The 5,472-nt window shown below is 37.5% G+C and overlaps 1 long non-coding RNA gene across 1 annotated transcript in view; it reads left to right on the forward strand.

The window, feature by feature from the left end:
• LOC106876349 (uncharacterized) overlaps nucleotides 1–5,472 on the forward strand; it is a 284,852-nt gene that overhangs the window by 227,432 nt on the left and 51,948 nt on the right. Inside the window, exon 3 of the long non-coding RNA XR_001410236.2 lies at nucleotides 4,281–4,589. This is a non-coding gene — a long non-coding RNA (uncharacterized LOC106876349). The remainder of the gene's footprint in view (nucleotides 1–4,280; nucleotides 4,590–5,472) is intronic.

A 5,472-nucleotide genomic window follows, 5' to 3' on the forward strand; every position in this document is an offset into this window, starting at 1 on the left:
GATGCTTGAAGGTGGAGCGGTGCTTTGGAGGTGGCAGTAAGAGAAGAAACAGAGTATTCAAGGAAGGAAGAACAAGAACAAGAACATCGAGTACGACAAAAGAAGCGGCGTTAGGGAGGTGGGGAGCAAAGAACAAAGAAGACAAAACGAGGAGAATGTGGAATGCGAAAGATGCTGGAGAAGGTGGAGGAGGAGGAAGGGGGGAAGTGACAGGAAGAGGTTGAGAAAAGAGAAGAAAGTAACTGACGTAAAAGACAGACAGGCGATGAAGAATAAGAAACAGAAATTGAAAAATAGAAATTAATAATAATAATAATAATAATAATAATAGTAAGAAGAAGAATGGTCTCAAAGTTTGCTACATGACCAACAGTTTTAAGAGGAAGAGTTTGGTCGAGTACATCAACCCAAGTACTTTACTGGTATTCTATTTAATCGAGCCCGTAGGGATGAAAGGTAAAGTTGATCACGGCCGGATTTGAACTCACAATGTTAAGAATTGTGACAAATGCCGCAAGGCATTTCATACAAAGCTCTAACAATTCTGCCTATCCACTACGCTTAATAATATTGATGATGATGATGATGATGATGATCGCGAAGACGATTATTATTATTATTATTAAATTCCACCGAAGCTGACTTTGCCTTTCGTCATTTTTGGGGATCGGTAAAATAAGCACCAGTTGAACTCTAGGGGTCGATGTATTCGACTTAACCCCGCCTCCGAAATTGCTGGCCTTGTGCCAAAATTTGAAACCAGTATTGTAATTATTGAAATTGAAAAATTTTCTAACAATGCGCACGAGGCAAAGCTGTAGACAGCCAGACAGATAAATAGATAAATATTTAAACAGTTAGATGGGTTGACAGGTAGTTAGGTAAATTGACTGCTAGACGAACGGATATATATATATATATATATATATATATATATATATATATATATATGAGAGAGAGAGAGAGAGAGAAGAGAGTCAGACAGACAGAAACAGAGAAACAGTAAGACTGATAAGCAAAAATATTACAATGAGTCGGTTTCTTTACCATAATGCTGATCTCGATACAAAATGGCGTATAATGTAGTCAATTTAGTAATATATTCAGTTAATACTGATGGAGAGCGAAAAAAAATTTAAACAAGAAATACACGAAGAAATTGTCGACATATAGTGAAGTACTAAATCTGACAGCCAATCAAAACCCGTACAAGACCAACACAAAATAAATATGTTATTTAAACTGATGTTGTGTCGTTTCTACTAACTGAGAAGAAGACGATGGCAATGGTGTCTTTGTAAATAACGATTTCTAATATAGGTGAAATGTCACACATTTTGTGATAAGGTCTACACGAGGGTTCAACTATTGCCGTGTGCTTAAGAAGTTCGCTTCGCCACCACGTGATTCTGGGTTCGATCGCACAGTGCGTCACTTTTGGCAAGTGACACCTCGGGCAGTCACGGATTGAAAAATGTTTTCTAAATACAATTGTTGATTATGTCGACCCCAATGGTCAACTGATATTCATTTTATCGAACCCGAAGGATAAAATACAAAGTCGGCTTCTACAGAATTTGAACTCACCACGTAAAGAGCCGGAAGAAATTCCGCTAAGCATCTTGTCCGATTCGCAAGCGAGTTTACCAGCTTGCTGCCTTAGTGTCATACTTAATCACATTATCTATTCGCCAGTTACTTTAGTGTTTGCCCTGAGATGGCACGTCCATGAGAGATGTTATCGCAGGACAAACACCGCAAAATCAATGAGTTCGATCGCCGTCCTCGGCACATTGCGTCCTTGAGCAAAACACTTTACTTCACATTGTTCCTGTCCACTGACAAAAATGAGTTGCATCTGTAATTCAAAGAGCCAGCCTTGTCATATTCGGTGTCACGCTGAATCTCCTCTCGGTAATCTCGTTAAGAACACGCGTGTCCATGGATTACTCAGTCACTTGCAGGTTACTTTCACGAGGAGGATGTTCCGTAGCTCGAATCAACTGGAACACTCGTTGCAATCGACGGAGTGCCAGTTTTCTTTATATGTGTGTGTGTCTTACTTTTTTAACAACCGTCTATTCATATATATATATATATATATACATACACAAATAATATATACGCACACACACACACACACACACACAAACACATATATATATAATTATATATCGTTGCTATTATGTAAAAGTGTCATAAGTCCAAAGCCTTACTTTTTCAGAAGACGAAAAATTAGTTCCACCATTCCGTAGCAAAACCGTTGTACTACAATTTGACAATTTTAAATATCTTAGCATCTGAAACAGCTGGAGATACGATAGTTTGACCAAAAGAACCGGCTATTGCAAGCAAAAACAAATATCGAAAAAAGCCCATTTGGCCAAATTTGGACATACGACAGTTTAACATAATAGCAACGAGAGAGATATATATATATATATATATATATATAATAGATGGTTATTTAGTCATTTGCCGACTCCGGGGCTGCGGTACTCGTTTTGTATAACAGCAAGGGGATACAAATATAATGTAGTGTTATAAATGGGTGCATCGGTGTAAAGTTCTGTCGAGTGTAAACTGTACTAGCGATACCTATTGGGGCGAGTGCCAGTGACTGTGTAAGAGTAAGTAATGTGTTATCAAATCGCCCAATAAACTTGGTTTCTAAGATTGTTATTGATTTGTACCGAAATTGTCGGTCAAAAATAATTGGAAACATAATTCAAGGGATTTATTAAATGTATTTGTCTGTTTAAAATGGCCATTGATATCAATGATAATAGATTAATATATTTTTTAAATAATCGTTTCGAATTTTTTTTGGTAGCAATAATAATGCTTTTTGGGAAAAAGCCAGCAATTTTGAAGGAAACGGCTTAGTCGATACCATCGCCCTCCGTACATAACTGGTACTTTATTTTGTATAAGGTAACTCCAACTAGTTGAGCCAGTGCATATCACGTTAAAAATTGAAACTATATATTTGGACAATAATATTAGGACATATGAAGACGGTGAGCTGGCAGAAACGTTAGGACGTTGGGCGAAATGCTTAGCGGTATTTCGTCTGCCGTTACGTTCTGAGTTCAAATTCTACCGAGGTCGACTTTGCCTTTCATCCTTTCGGGGTCAATAAATTAAGTACCAGTTACGCACTGGGGATCGATGTAATCGACTTAATCTCTTTGTCTTTCTTTGTTTGTCCCCTCTATGTTTAGCCCCCTGTGGGCAATAAAGAAATAAGAAACGTTAGGACGCCGAGCGAAATGCTTAGCAGTGTTTCGTCTGCCGTTACGTTCTGCGTTCAAATTCCGCCGATATCGACTTTGCGTTTCATCCTTTCGGGATCGATAAGTATCAGTTACGCACTGGGGTCGATGTAATCGACTTAATCCCTTTGTCTGTCCTTGTTTGTCCCCTCTATGTTTAGCCCCTTGTGGGCAATAAAGAGATAAGAAACCTTAGGACGCCGGGCGAAATGCCTAGCAGTATTTCGTTTGTCTTTACGTTCTGAGTTCAAATTCCGCCGATGTCGACTTTACCTTTCAACAGTTGCGCACTGGGTTCGCTCTAATCGATTAGCCCCCTCCCTCAAAATTTCGGGCCTTGTGTCTAGAGTAGAAAAGAATATTAGAATATATGTACCCTCTCTGCAGCCTATTTCCCATCAAAATGAAGGATTATTATTATTAAAGTCTGATTTTTATTTTATTTTCCATTCAATCATCTCTCTCTCTCTCTGTCTCTCTCTCTCTCTTTCTCTCTTTCTCTTTCTCTCTATCTCTCTCTCTCTCTCTCTCTCTCTCTCTCTCTCTCTCTCTCTGTGTTTGTATTCAAGGCAGGCATTGCACATCTTGTATTTGTGCACGAATCGCCATTTTACGTTCTGTCTCCAAATTCCATTGAAGTCAACTTTCACCTATATATATATTTCCTTAATTTCTAAAATGAAAATACCAACTCACTTCACGCTTCGATGTTTGTTTATAAAACTGTTCTCTCATATAGATAGATAGATAGATAGATACACATATATATACACACATACATGTATAATGTAAAAGCTGACTTTGCTGTAATTTGAAAACAAAACGACGCAAAGAGCCGGAAAATATATCACGAGGCATTTGTGTCCAATGTTCTAATAATTCAGTTAGTTCACCGCCTTTTTGATTGCAATAATAATGAAATTTTTAATAGCCAATGTATAAATATTCTTCTGACTTCTTGTACTGCCATAATTTTTAGATTCCACGTATTTTCTTTTCTTCCAGATAGCCGAAATTTACCAACATTCAGAAGAAGTTACGAAAGCTCGATTGAATAAAATTTTTCGAAGATTTTCGAAGATTCTCTTCACCATTCGTCATAGGAGAAGGTTTTTATTTCTGTATGCTTTTGCTTGCATCAATTCTATTCGGTGAGAAGAGGAAACTCAAAATGATGGAGGATGTTGATCAATGATTTGCTGTATAGTCAAGAAGCGGAGAAAAACTTCCTTGAAGAATGGTGTAAAGAAAAAAGGAAGAATTTTCAACAACTGATAGATTCCCAAGTACGAATAATTCATGTGTATTTAAGTCGTAAGTTTTATTTTGGTCTACTTTGAAACGTTTTAGTTGTTTGTTTGTTTTTTATTTTTCTTATTTTATCTTGAGGGCGATTCGGTTCAATCTCGTTGAGATTCACTGTTGCGTTGAAGAGTTCAGTGTAATTGATCTGGACATTTTTGCTTTCTCTTTCTTAAGACTCTTTAAATGTTAAATCAGTCTTTTCCAAGCTAATGTCCCAAGTCAGTTATATTGCACAAAAGCCTTGTCGTCTGCCAAAATACGGTATCTAAAGTTAGTAGTATTCATTTGCTGTCGAGCTTTTTTTTTTTCTCTGACTTTCACTACATACATTGTACGGCTGCGTGGAGGCGCAATGGCCCAGTGGTTAGGGCAGCGGCATCGCGGTCGTAGGAGCGCGGTTTCGATTCCCAGACCGGGTGTTGTGAGTGTTTATTGAGCGAAAATACCTAAAACTCCACGAGGCTCCGGTAGGGGGGTGGCGAACCCTGCTGTACTCTTTCACCACAACTTTCTCTCACACTATCTTCCTGTTTCTGTTGTACCTGTATTTCAAAGGGCCAGCCTTGTCACACTCTGTGTCACGCTCAATATCCCCCGAGAACTATGCTAAGGGTACACGTGTCTGTGTAGTTTATATTTAGTTTACAAAGCATTGTGTGTGTGTAAACAATAATTGTAATTTTAAGTTTATAAACGTCCGATGTGTATTGACACACTCGTCACGGTTTCTTCATTTAACGCAGAATATATATATGATTTATTTATGATTGATATATATATATATATATATATACATACATTGTATGTGTTCACATTGAGGAATTAGTAATATTTTATAATATAAAGTATATACTAAAGTTTATGCCGATTTAACCTCTTTCATCTTCCTTTG

The sequence above is a fragment of the Octopus bimaculoides genome, chromosome 4, assembly GCF_001194135.2.
Source record: "Octopus bimaculoides isolate UCB-OBI-ISO-001 chromosome 4, ASM119413v2, whole genome shotgun sequence".
NCBI lineage: Eukaryota > Metazoa > Mollusca > Cephalopoda > Octopoda > Octopodidae > Octopus > Octopus bimaculoides.